Source organism: Muntiacus reevesi, chromosome 5 (assembly GCF_963930625.1).
Source record: "Muntiacus reevesi chromosome 5, mMunRee1.1, whole genome shotgun sequence".
Classification (NCBI taxonomy): domain Eukaryota; kingdom Metazoa; phylum Chordata; class Mammalia; order Artiodactyla; family Cervidae; genus Muntiacus; species Muntiacus reevesi.
In genome coordinates, this window is record NC_089253.1 from 106,997,803 (window position 1) to 107,012,884 (window position 15,082).

Here is a 15,082-nt window from a genome sequence, read left to right on the forward strand (position 1 = left end):
GCTGGGCTAAAACAAGCCTTTTTTATTTATCCCATTAGAGGAACACAAGAGAAACCTTTTAAATGTCACTAAAAATTTCCCTGCATGGCAAAACCCAGTCAAAAGGGTTTTAATTTTCTCTGAGAACTCTTAAGTAATGCAGTATGTCAAGGTTTAATAAGTTGTAGGTGGGGATAGTTTTTGTTACAGGCAACAGGCAACTTTATTCTTTTTAATAAGGTGCTTAGACATGCTTTAGGCTTCTCTCTGTTGAAAGAAGTTAGGGCACTACCTCAAAGAGCAGATAACTCAACTTCAGTCCAGCAACAAAAAAGAACCATGGTGGAATCTGTATAATCTGAGACAAATTTTTAGAACACTTATAAAATGACAATATTTTTAAATGTATTTAAAGTGATGGTTAATCTTTCTATATGTGACATTTTTGTATTGAGCTTCTTGAAAAATTTCTTGAAGAATCTGGCTTTGAACAAAGCCCAAGGAGAACACAGAGATTAGGTATGTAACCTTTTCTCAACAGAAAGAGGTATTGCAGAGCAAAGACTGTATTCCCAACCTTTAATAGGGTAAAACCTCCTAGTATACAACTTCAAAATACTACAGGAACATCTATTAATAAAGACAAGTTGACTTATGTAGCATGGATCACACATTTACAGAAATTTATGATATATAAAATATACCTTCTATGACCTTATGTTTATTTTGGTGTATTTGCTGATTAGATATCACCACCATTAAACATTGAGTTTTTTTGGTCGATTCTTTTCCATCTTCAACAAAATATTAAAAGTACTTCCAACCATAATATAGAGGGAATGCCAGAATGGAGGATTTCAGGTGGGGGAGGAGGAGGTATCCCTTAATCTATAAGTAAGAGTAGTTCCTTTCTGAATCTCACTTTACTAGAAATACTGTTAACCATACTCCAGTGAGAATCATACAGCTTGCTCTGTTCCCTAGCTCCCCAGATGAAGAAGGAGAAATCATGCCAAAGAGAAAAGATATCTAATATTTCAAAATAGAGCAATTAATAATTATGTCAAGTATTCCTCTTTTATTACTTGCTTTTAAATAATAATTTTAGCTCACATCAGGGTCAGATGGCATGGGGTCCAACAACAAAGTAGTTCTGTAGGGGAATCCTGCAGGCTTGACGAACTGTTTGTGTTTCAAATCGACCCTATGACTACAGCTACTTCAGAGGGAGGCTTAGTGAAGTATCAGCTGAAGAAAGAAGAATGTGAAGTCAGCTGGGAAAAAGAAAAATTACCCTTTTGTCATGTCTAATCAGCTATTTCTATACTTTTGATAAATATGCTTTAATTATTCATTAAAATTTGTACTTAAAAGCTAGTATTCTCTTTAATGGAAACTCCAGCTTTATTAAGTTCCTAACAACTTAATGTATTTCATTATTAGTTATTCTATCTTTTATATATAGTTTTTCTTTTTTTTGAGTGAGTGAGGTCGCTCAGTCGTGTCCGACTCTTTGCGACCCCATGGACAGCAGCACCAGGTTCCTCCGTCCATGGGATTTTCCAGGCAAGAGTACTGGAGTGGGTTGCCATTTCTTTTTTTTTTTAGGTGTTAGCAATAACTCAGAAACTTTACATGAAATTCTGTGTTGTTAGGCCTTGAAAGTTGAGTCACTGAAAATCTCCCAAGTCTGTCAACATTCATAAAAGAACCATCAATTATCAAAAGACAAACTAAACAAGCAACTGAAAGACTGAAAATGGCAGTAAAGGAATGTATTAAGATTCTATAATGAATATTTAATAATTAAAAGATCCTGTCATTGGCTTAACTTTACTGTTGCTTTCATAGGAAGACCTTTGCTAATCCCAAACCCTGACATTCATGAGAATAGCAAAGTTGAGAAAATCTAGTTTTGTTTTCTTTGCTAGAATACAGGAATTCTTAATTCTGGATTCTTAGATTCCCAGAACATCTAAGGAAGGGCTTTAGCAAGTGTATGAATCTATTAAAATTGTTAGTGAAAAGTCTATATCCATACCCTATCTATCTGGTATTTATAGCTTTCCTCATATTCTTCCTATAAAAATTAAAGACCACTGTTGTAGGGTAGCAGTATACATTAAAAGACTGGCCATGAATTGGCAATTGCTGAAACTGAATGAATATACAGAAGTTTGTTATATTATTCTACCTAATTTTTGTACATCATTTTAAATTTTTGTGATTATTAAAAAAAAAACTGTGAAAGAAACTCACTGTGCATACAAATCAGTTCTTGATAAAGGGCTGTGGTAAATCTAAGCAAACTGCTAAGACAAGTGATAATTCTATCTTTCCTTACACCTAGGTTTGATCCCTGGGTTGGGAAGATCTCCTGGAGAAGGGAAAGGCTACCCACTCCAGTATTCTGGCCTGGAGAATTCCAAGGACTGTGTAGTCCCTGGGGTTGCAAAGAGTCAGACAAGATTGAGTGACTTTCACTTTTTTTACATCATAAAGTAAGTCAAATGAAGGTAAAGGATTTGGAGTTTTATAAAACATAAGTGTGAAAATCTTTTAGGGCAAAACTTTAATGATGCAAGTTCCTTTACTTTTGAAATCATTATTCTGTTTCACAAAATGTCAAAATTTGACACAAAATCACAACAAATGAGAGAGAAAGGGTAACTGGTAAAGCAAAGACTGCAAAGACAAAGCAGGTGGTGGTTTGGTGCTTGCAGGGGAGGGGGGAAACTGAAAGGAATAAAGTGGTGGGCTTAATCAAATCACTTTGAAAAGCTGCAGCCTCTCAGAGTTAACCTTGCCAATCAGAGGAAGCAGGAGTAGAAGCATGTTTGCGCACATTAAACTTAGCCTGTGTCCTTGAACCTATGGTGCACTGCCTCCTCTCAAGCAGTCTGGGAAGACTTCGTAATGCTCACCCTTAGAGAGAACCTTGAATTCCATTAGAAAGCTCTACAGGAAGGAGAAACCCTCAAGTGGCAGCCTGAACCACAGAGAGCTCATACCCTTTACTAATATTAGAAGTGAGCTCATGGGATTAAGTCTGCAAGTCCTGGAAAATTAAAAGGTACGAACATACTGACAAATGCCATTATATCAGTAAGATATCTTTAAGTCTTCTTTCCTTTTTTTCTTAAAGATATGGCAAATATTTAAAATGACACCATAAAGACAGCTTACTAAAGTCTACAATTAAATGCTACAGCTGGTCTGGTTATAGTCATTACGATTATAATATTTACCTCCGTATCATGCTTTGCTATAAAATCATTCACCCATGTGATGACCTAGTAAATTTTATACACAAACTATACTTTTAAATAAAAGGAAATATGAAGGTAGATGCTACCTTGTCTTTCACATCACATCTGTTGTTATAGTTCTACTGTTCTGTATAATGAAAATATACAATGTACAGTTTTAGTACTACATGTAGGCAGGCTCAGACTCAAGCTGTAGGAGAAATTTCTAATAATGAAAACCTTCCAAAATGGAATAGACTACTTTGTGAAGTGAACAGAAATGTTCAAACCAAGGCTAGCTGGCTTAACTACTTTCTGGAAATTGAGCAGAGAAAATTACTGCCATAGGTGGGAAGTTGAACCAGATGATCCTAAAATTTCCTTTCTACCTTTACAATTTTACAATTATGGTTTATTCAAGGTAACACAATCAGTGGCAGAATAGAAACTGGAATCTAGGTAACTTGACTCAAATCTAGTTTTTCTAAACACAAGGTTATCAGTTCAGTTCAGTCACTCAGTCGTGTCCGACTCTTTGGGACCCCATGAATCGCAGCAACGCCAGGCCTCCCTGTCCATCACCAACTCCCGGAGTTTACTCAAACTCATGCCCATCGAGTTGGTGATGCCATCCAGCCATCTCATCCTCTGTCGTCCCCTTCTCTTCCTGACCCCAATCCCTCCCAGCATCAGGGGCTTTTCCAATGAGTCAACTTTTTGCATGAGGTGGCCAAAGTATTGGAGTTTCAGCTTCAGCATCAGTCCTTCCAATGAGTATTCCGGATGGACTGGCTGGATCTCCTTGCAGTCCAAGGGACTCTCAAGAGGTTATAGACCCCCTCAAATGTCCTCAGGCAGTAAATAGAGTGAGGTTAATTGGGTCAGGGAAGCAATAGTGGGGGCTTCCCAGGTGGCACAGTGATAATCTGCCTGCCGATGCAGGAGACATGGGTTCGATCCCTGGGTCAGGAAGATCCCCTGGAGAAGGAAATGGCAACCTACTCCAGCAATTTTGCCTGGGAAATCCCATGGACAGAGGGGCCTGGCAGGCTATAGTCCATGAAGTCGCAAAGTGTCGGACACAACTGAGCATAGCACACTCATACAAGCAATGGTGGGCTGATGGGAGTCAGAGAGCTCAAGGCGTGTCAACAGAGGGCAGCAGCTACTCAGCTCCAGCTGATTGCTGACCTATGGGAACTTGCCCAGCATTACCAAAATTCCACGGACAGAGAAGCCTGGAGGGCTACAGTCCAAAGGGTCACAAAAAGTCAGACATGACTGAGTATGCACGCATCATATTTTCAGATTTTTCAAGAGAATCCTAATAATTACACTTTTATGTGAAATTAATTGGCAGTTAATTATAAATAAACTGCTGTGACACTGTAGCTGCCAAACAAAAATAGATATTTGGGCTGCATATGACCCATGCCAGTTTGTGACTATGAGGCTTTCCACAAAAACTCCATTTCTAAACTGTTGATTTTGTAAACTCTTCTCTACATTCTTCAAATTTATTAACATCCTTTGTGCAAAACAAATGTCTAAACTTTATGCTTTATTTAACTATGATCCTCTATGGATATAATAATATTTTGCTCTGGTTATTACAGTGGTGGTGTTATGTTGGTTTTTGTAAGATTAACACTACATTGCTGTCTCATTGTTCACCAACTGTCCACAATAACTCAAATTTTCTACAGATAATATTTGTGTATAATCAATCTCTAAACCTGAGCATATGAATTAGCCTATAAATATTATATAGCACTTAATTTATAGAAAAATCACCTTTCCTTTAAAGAGCCACTTTTCCCCCTGAATTCTTATTTGCATCTTTTAGGCATTATTAACTACTCTATGAGATCAAACCAGTTAATCTCATAGGAAATCAACCCTGAATATTCACTGGAAAGACAGAGGCTGAAGCTCCAGTACTCTGGCCACCTGATGCCAAGACCCTGACGCTGGGAAAGATTGAAGGCAGGAGGAGAAGGGGAGGACAGAGAATGAGATGGTTAGATGGTATCACCGATACAATGGACATGAGCTTGAACAAACTCTGGGAGATGGTGAAGGATAGGGAAGCCTGGCGTGCTACAGTCCATGGGGTCGCAGAGTCAGACAGAACTTAGTGACCGAACAACAACATGAGTGTATCAGTTTTATCATTAAAATAGCAAGGTTACCATTTCCAGACCTTATTCTGTGGACTCGCTTGGAAGGATTTTGTTAATTTGTGTAACACCTTCACCCTTAATTCATCCTCATAACATGACATTTAGAAGAATATTTTAGACTCAGCAACATTAAGTACAGTGAGATATATTTTATACAGACAGAGATAAGATGGCAGAGTAGAAGATGTGAGCTCAACTCTTATGTAAACATCAAAATCACAACTAACTGCCGAACAACACTTGACCAAAAAATGCTGGAACCTACCAGAAAAGATATTCTACATTCAGAGAAGAAGCCACAACGAGATGGCAGGAGGGGCACAATCAAGATAAAATCAAATCCCAAATCCAGTATGTGGGTGACCCCACAAACTGGAATATAATTATACCACCGTAGCTCTCCCATTGGAGTGAAGTTCTGAGTCCACATCAGGTTCCCCAGCCTGGGGGTCTGGCAATGGGAAGAAGAGCCCCTATCGTACCCTCGTAAAAGCCTGGGCCAGACCTGCTGGAATTTATGGATCTCCTGAGGAGACAGAAGATGGCAGTGGCTCATTCCAGGGACACAGACACTGGCAGTGGAATCCTGGGGCCTACACACTGGCGTGAGCCCTCTTGGGGGCTGCCGTTTTCTTACCAAGACCTGATCCTACCCAACAGCTTGTAGGCTCCAGTGCTGGCATGCGTTAGGTCAAGCAATCAACAGAGCAGGAAAACAGCCCTGGCGTCAGCAGATAGGCTGCTTAAAGTCTTCCTGAGCACACAGCTGCCTGCTGAACACACTCCCTTACAAAGCACTGCCCCCAGAGGGACAAGACCCATTCGCTTCCACCAGGATGCCTGCACAAGTCTCTCAGACAGTATCATCCACCTGGAGGCAGACAGCAGAAGCAAGAAAGAACTACAGCCCTGCAGCCCGTGGAACACAGACCACAATTATAGAAAGTTTGACAAAAGTGAGACAGCAGAAAACTATGTCCCAGATGAAGGAACAAGATAAAACCCCAGAAGAACAACTAGTGAAGTGAAGGGGAGACAGGCAATATACATCAAAAAGACCCTAACAAGGACCTACTATACAGCACAGGGAACTCTGCTCAACATTCTGTAATAACCTAAATGGGAAAACAGTGTGAAAAAGAATAGATGAATGTATATGTATAACTGAATCATTTTGCTGTACATCTGAAACTAACATAATACTGTTAACCAGCTATACCCCAATATAAAATAAACATTATAAAAAGGAAAGAGTAAAAAAGTGAGGTTCATAAAGAAAAACAGGACAGCAATAAGAGACTTGGGCAACAATATGATAAAAATACACTATGAAGACTCACTAATTTTAAAAGTGTATTTTATATATATAGACCAATGATTAAAGTTAAATATAAGTCCACAAATGGGTACTAATGCATAAAATACTTAGGTTATGATAGAAGGTGGCATTTAAAATTGTGGGAAACAGAGTTGACATGGCATTTGAAATTTAAATGACATTGTGACAAATTTGAATCTGTCCTAAATATAGGTCAAGATAAACTCCAAATGGATCAGGGATTTAAACGTAATGTAAAATGAAACTAAAAAAGTAATAGAATAAAATATAGAACATTTTTTAAGAAAAATAAATATATTTTATAGAATGTATACATTTAAATAATGAATTTTGTAAATCATCAATAAATCTCAGAAATCATTATTAAGTCACTATTTCAACATTTGAACAAGTTAGTTCTTTTAAGGCAAATGACAGATCCATCTCGAGTTCAATGAAGTTCCCTGACTTTTTAAAAAGTTACAGAATTAATCCATATCTGAGGGCACAATCAACTTGAAAGTGTACAAAAGGTTAAGATTCAGCTGTAGGTAGTAGCTGAGGTGTTCAGAAACCTTTATCATAAAGAAAAACAGTTCTTTTGTTTTCAAGCTTATGATAACATAAGATGTCAACAATTTCTGGTTTATAGCAATGCAAGAAAGATTGTAGCCAGGGGACCATTAAGAAGGAGCAATTTACTCTACCAGGTCATAACACTTTGACAGTGTTCTATAATTCAGTTAGATGTAAAAATAAGATGACATTGGGTGTTCTCTCAACTCAAAGTAATCTGAACTTGATTCACACAGTACTGTGAGCCAGCTGTTCATTATCAGATACAAACTCAGCAAAAGAAGTGACTATTCGATATAAAAATGACAGAAAAAAATAGCTTATTAAAGAAAATTATGATCTGTGAGCACAGAAAACACAAAAATCACACTAAAAAAAATCACACTGAAAAAGAATACCTGTTGAACGAAATGATGCCTACATAAAAGAATTTCATTATAAATAAGAAAATATTAAGGACATACAGAACTTATAATCCTCATAAAATGCACCAGATGCCTATGAACTCTAAAGCACTGAGTTACTGTGATGAGTGTGACAGCAGCTTAATGCAGGGGAATAGCAGGAATGAATCTGCAGTCAAAATACCTAAGTGTGAACTCTGGCTGTCCTACTTACTAGCTTTGTGCCCTTAAGCTAGTCACGTAACTTCTCTGAGCTTTCAGTTTAGCAAAATGAGGAGAATGCCACACAGGACTCCTGTAAGGATAAAATGACTTAAAATGTATAAAATTATTTTGTAGAATAATAAAAAAAAAATTGGTCTTTAAATACAGGTTTAATTATCCTGTTCACAATTTTCAGACTACTTCTCTATCAACTTGTCTCTGTTAACCCAGAAAACTCTGCCTACATACACTTGTTTTATTAGTCAAAAAATATCCACAAAATGCCTCCAAAGCTCCAGGGGCTTAAATAATATTACAGCCTTGGTACACAGTGAGGACTGACTAGACTTCGTCTCTACCTTCATAATCTGTTATAGGGGAGCTCTTTTTTTTTTTTTTTAATAACAAAACCTTTTTTCAGAAGCCTAATCTTAAAATATTAAGGAAAAATAGGTAAAAGTTGAAGTGGGGAAGGAAATTCTAGCTGAAGTACCTCTGGGGAGATTCACAGAGCATTCTGAAAACCACCAAACTGGTAGGGAGGCCTCTCCCTAACATTCTGTACCCAGGGCAAGAGCACAAGCGGAGATCTCCGGGACCCCTTTCCTCCCCTCACCCTGGTTCCAATCCTGTATCTCAATGGGCCTCACAGACGTGAGCACAGACGCAGCTCCCGTGTCCAAGCTCAATCCATTCCCCCACCTTCCATTCACTTGCCCCTTGGCCACTTTAGGCCTAGCAAGATCTGCCCTTGAGTTGAATCCTGGAAGTAAACTGGACCATTTGGACTGATCTCCACAGAAGCCAGTTGCATGGCTGGTGGAAGACGTGGTTTAAAAGTACAAAGTAGGTGTAAATCTTACATTGTGCAAGAGGAAAACAAAAGAAAGAGATGAGTATCTTACACCTCAACTCTTTTTTCTTACCACTGCAGTCATAAATAACTTCTACCATAGTTTTAAGAGATTGTCTATATTTCTTTCAACCCACTCGGTATTAAAGTTAGTTGAAATAAGAAATTGCATTTGTAAAAAGTGAACAGTTTGAAAAAGATAACAGCTCAATGAACCAGTTCACTGCCAAGATTGTCAAGAGCAATAAGTGACTTCAACATGGGCATTGTGGTTTCATGATGCATAACCTGCACTTAAGAGTAAATCTTACTTATCTTTAGAACAAACTCTTTTTTACTGCTCAAGAATGTCTATCTGACATGTGTTACAGCATATTTGTTTAAGCCTGCCATGCACAGACAATTCTCACAGAACAAAGCACATTTGCCAGATTTGTTGAGAAGATCATGAAGTATGCATGTAACTTTGTTAAAATCAAGTTTCCCTAATTTTTTTCCTTTCATTCTTTCCACAAATTTCTAGAAGACATTGTTTCTTTGAGGCATTGTTATTTCTATCCTAAATTTTAATTCTTGGCTTATCAAAAACACACCAAGTGACATGTCAGGTACTATGTTAGGAGTTGGCAACTGAAAAATATCAAAGTTCCTACTCTCAGAGAGCCTAGAGTCTTATGAATGGAGATAATTATAATAAAAATGATATATTCTATGACAGATGTAAAAAAAGTTTATTATACAAGTACAAAAGAGGAGGGTCTAAAGGGAGGTTATGGTGGGAGGAAAAGGAGGTGGGGCTAGGTCAGGGTCTTCCCAGAAAAGTGATGCTTTGATGAAAAAGGATTCTGTGTGTGTATGTCTGTGCACACTCACAAATATGTATACGTGTTGCAGGCTGGGAGAGTGTATCTACAAAGAGACAATCATTTTTCAATGTTTTATATTTACTGAATGTATACTATATGTCAAACATTATGCAAGAGACCACTAGGAATATTCGAGAAACAGAAAACTGATCCCTGACCCCAGAGAACTCACAACCAACTGAAGAGACAACACAAGGTGGACAGTATGGTAAACACAATACAGAAACACTAGTTCGATAAAACTGTTGGAGAATATTCTATTTATATATGTGTTCTCTTGAGAATTGAGATTCCTTTTTAATTTCACCTTCTTAAGTTAGGAATTTTTCCACCATGCTTGCTTTTTTTTTTTTTTTTTTTTAATATTTATGTGGCTGTGCCGGGTCTTAGTTGCAGCACATGGGGTTTTTAGTTGGGGCATGTGGCATCTAGTTTCCTGACCAGGGATTATTAAAAGAAAAAACAGACCAAATATGTAGACATATCTGATGCACAACTATTTGAAAAACAGCAACTGCTCAGCCAATAAGATGATATCTAAATTTGCATCCCTCCTTTAAAAATGCAACTATATCTGGGAATTCTAACCAGTTATTAATAACTCATCACAGGAATGAATTTGTTTAATCTGATTGTTTTTATCCTAACTCCTACGTAAGATTAGGAAACACCAAAAAACTGGAAGGTGAATAAAGGGTTTAGAATTATAAATCTGGCACTATAGAATTAGGTGTAGATATTTATAATTTTGAAATTATCTTCCCAAACGCCCCTTATCCCTGATTTACTTATAGAGTAACCATAGTTTCTAGAGCTGAAGCTTACTTTTAACAGATCTATAGTTGATTGTGATGACCCAGGTTTGGAAACCTCTGAGATATAAAAGTGAGCTCATTAACTTCATAAAATAAGGAGCACTAGATAAAACAGTTTGGTCAAAGAGGTGGGACTTTGAAAGTAACCATAAAAGTTGAGAATTGATTCACAGATAAGAGACCACTAGAAGCTTTTTTTAAAATCATAGAATAAGATACTGAAGTAACATTTAGATAATGACATTTAAAGAAGACTAATCTGTCATAATTATGTAGGATAAAGTACTGTTAATAAGTCGCCACAATAACATACACATGAAGGAATGATAATTTGGACTAGAAAAGTGTCAGTGGAAATGGAATATATACTATGAAGTTCTCCCTACCTTACAAGGACAGCACTTGCAGATCTTAGGAGTCCCTTTTTCACAGTTAAGATAGTAGCTGAGCCTGAGTGGCAATAATGTTATTAACTGATGAGTGAAATAACAAAGTTCTGTGCTAATTAAGTAATTATTATTATGGTTAAACAATAATATAATGCATAAAATTGCCTAGCTTTTGACAACTAAGAAGAAACTGAAAGTATGAGTAGAATGCGACAGAGGGAAACCTTTGCTAGTAACTCACTAGCCTAATGGTTTTATTGCACATGGTTCTTCTTTATTGCTTTTTATTATGAAAATATTCGCATACATAGAAAAGTACAGACTCACTACTTAATAATCCTTAACATTTTACCATATTTTTCTTTTCTGTTGAAGCAGTTAAATTATAAACAGCATGACATCTTATCCCTAAATATTTACTGTGCACCTAATAACAAGGAAAATTCCTACACAATCACAATACCATGATCACATTTAAGAGTTAACGCTACCTCCTTAATGTAGCATGGCCTCTTCACAGTTCTGTACAAATTAAGACAACACAGGCTTGTATTATGTTCTTCCCCCAAAGAAATCCTATTAATATATACTCTTTTTGAATTATTAATGGGAAAGTTAGCTCTCACAATTAACCAACTTTGCAAATCATTTGGATCTTACTGGCAATGTGACAGAAGCCCCTCTCTCATTAATAAAAAGCATCATTAGAGAATGTACTTTGGATGACCACAAACAGAAGTCACTTTAATTGTATACAGTGCTTCCACAAGACATGCAAGAGTTCTTGAGAGTATTATTTACTTCTTTCTAAGTGTCATGGGTATGGACTGACCAGAAAGAACTCTGACATGCTCAAGACTTTGCCCTTAACAGAAGAAGAACTCTGGCCAGTGTCAGATAATCTGTCACTATAAGCTACTTGTATCCAAGCCAGATATTTATTGCTATTGATCTGCCTGGTCCTAGCAAAAGACTTTTGTTCTCCCAGACCGGGACTTTGACCTCAATTAAGTTATGAATTTCAATCCGATAGACTGCTCCACTTACCCTACTGCTCTCCCTGACTGGATTAATTAGAATTAGCTAGGCCGAGAGTCACCCCAAGCTCCTCATGGATCATGTTATTTTAATAATAAATAAAGGAATAGCAGCAATGTACAAGAAGTATTTTGAAAGATTGCTCATCTAGGAACATCATTCAGAACCTGCCAATATCAATTTCTCTGACTTTGATTCCCTCATTTACTTTTCATTTCTTTTCATCCTTCGGAATTCCCCCTTTTATTTCAGTTTTCTAAACATGTTCTTTGCATAGAGAAAAAGTACTTTCATTTTATCACTTTACTGTTATTCTAGAGTTTCATTAGACAGTAACTCATCAAAGCAACTATTTGCAAAAGAGTAACTAAAAAAATGTAACTTAAAACAGTGAATAATCTCAGAACAGGAAGAAAAAAAATACCATTATCTATGAAAAATACTAGTTTTTAGCTAGAGTTTCTCTATTGGTAATTAGTGCATTAAAAGCAGACAAATCAGAATGCCACTGAGAAGGCAGTAGCCACTCTTGCAAAAAATAAGAAGGTAAAAATTATTTTTAATCCATAACCCATTGGGACAGATTAGATATTGGCCACTGAGAATTCTAAACCATGTTGATTTCAACAATAATCAGTGGGATCAGGATTTGCTCATTACTTACCCCCTAAATATAAAAGATTATTTAAAAATGTAAAAAATATTATATAAAAAGGCTTGTATTTTGGAATGTTGTACTTAGTATTTGATACTGAAATTATAAGATTGTTAGAAAGTATGAAGAGAATCCTAAAAAGGATATACATTATCCACTGATGTTCTACAAGTAAAAATGCTTTTATTTATGGATTATTGAAATTTCGAGTTTTCACTGATTCGAGTACATAAAAAAGATTTAATTAGAATGCTAAGTTTGATAGTGACTTCAATATTAAAAGCAATGCAAAAGTAAAGCACAAACTCTGTCCTCAAAATGCCAAGAACACTACGCATATTTGGAAGATACATTCTGAATATAAAACTTCATGTGTGTGTGCGCGCTTAGTCCCTGAGTCGTTTGACTCTTTGTGACCACCATGGACTGCAGCCCGCCAGGCTCCTCTGTCCATGGGATTTCCCAGACAAGAATACCGGAGTGGGAGGCCATTTCCTTCTCCAGGGGATCTTCCCAACCCAAGGATAAAAACCCACATCCTCTGCTTGACACTGATTCTTTACCACTGAGCCACCTGGGAAGCCCATAGAACGTTATGCCATAACATTATAAATCAGTGATTTATCAAGTCTTTGAGAATGGAAATGTTCTTATCAAATAATATTGCAGGAAAGAAATAGGCACACATGAAAATGATCCTTGTAATGAAAAATAATTATATATCTGAAAAGCATAGCTACTGGGTTTAATCTCCATCTACCTTCTTCCCCCTCACTATCACATACATGTTCATTTGGTTTCTGTAGATTACATAAAACTTCATTCATTTTAGAGAGGAATGTTATGTTTTCCCAGAGAAAAGTTCTAAGTTCAACTACTAGTAAACATTTCTTCCTCAGCACCCAAAATGTATTAGTAATCTAGGAAGAAAGTAAAACTGGTAAGAGAACTAGACTGTTTACAATGTGTGCAATAATCAAGGATTAAAGAAAAATTTGAAGACTAAGGCTACTTTCATAATGATCTATTCAGCAGGGAAAGATCAAAGAACAAATGTGTTTTGACAAACAGCTTCTGTTTTCACACCTGACTTTCATTAAGTTGCAGCATATTCTTAAGTGGAATTAAAAAGCAATTCTCTAGCAAATCATACAGGCAATTTAACACATTAGCCCAGACTTTTCAAATGACCAGTTAATTAGGGCCACCTCATGTGAGGGAAAATAGGAAAATTTAGCATTCTCATGCCTTCACCTACAGTTGAAATGCTGAAATGTAGATAAAGACTTAATGCCTATAAATGGTATGGAAACTGCATTAAAGTAAACAAATTAGAAGGCTAAAAGTCTCAAACATTATTTAGAAAACTTACTAATAGTAAACAGTTTGTAGCAACAACAAAGATAAGTATTTAAGAATAGATTTAACTAGAAATGGGCAAAACTTCTAAGCGGAAAAAAATTATATATTCCTGAAAGATGCAAAAGTAGACTTGATCAAATGGAAAGACATCCCCTGTTTTTGGATAGGATGAATCAACATGATTATGTCAATTCTCCCTAATTTATAAATTCAATGCAATCCCAATAAAATACCAATAAGCTATTTTATGGAGTTAACACAAATTGAAATTAAAGTTCATATAAAACAAACAAACATGTAAGAATGGCCAGGAAAACATTTAAAAAGAAAAACTATGAGGGAGAAAGAGCCATTCCAGATTTTAATACCAACTATGAATCCTTGTTATTATTATTGTATTGATTCTTTTAGACATATAGACCAGTTTAATACACTACAAAATCCAGAATTAGACCCAAATATATATGGCAATTCAGTATATGACAAAGCTGGCATCTCAGATCATTGGGGAATTGACTTCTAAATGAATGATGCTGGGACAACTAGGAAGCCATTTGGAAGGAGACAAAATTAGGAGACAAAATTAGGTCCATTTCCCATACCATATATTTAGGGATCTAAATGTAGACTATAAAACCATACAAGTACTAAAAGAAAACATGGATGAATTAAGCTTTAATCTTGATATAAGAAAATTTTAACCATGACTTAAAATCCAGAGGCAATAAAAAGAAAAGCTGGTAAATCTAACTACATTAAAATAAATATTTTTCATATGACAAAAGATACCATAAACAAAGCCAAAACACAACTAAAAAACCTGGGGGGAAATATCTGCCAACATATGTAAAAAAGGGCTAATACCACTAATATATAAAGAATTCTTAAAAATGGAGGTATACTAGGTCAAAAACCTGACAGAAAAATGTGAATAGACAATGCACACACAAGATATAAAAATGGCCCTCTAACATATGAAAAGACATAACAACTCACATACACAAACTAAAACAACACTGACAACACCGAGAAACCAATTCTATATAAGATGGCAAAAATGTAAAAATATGAAGAATACAATATGACAAGACTGTAAGGAAAAAGGCACTCACATAAATTGCTAGTGTGAATGCAATCTGGTACAACCGTTCTGGAGAGAAATTTGGCAATACCTAAAAATACTATCAATTCA

The 15,082-nt window shown here is 36.2% G+C and overlaps 1 protein-coding gene across 2 annotated transcripts in view; it reads right to left on the bottom strand.

The window, feature by feature from the left end:
* The window catches only part of ACBD6 (acyl-CoA binding domain containing 6), a 193,966-nt gene that overhangs the window by 66,056 nt on the left and 112,828 nt on the right, over positions 1-15,082 (bottom strand). The window lies entirely within an intron of this gene.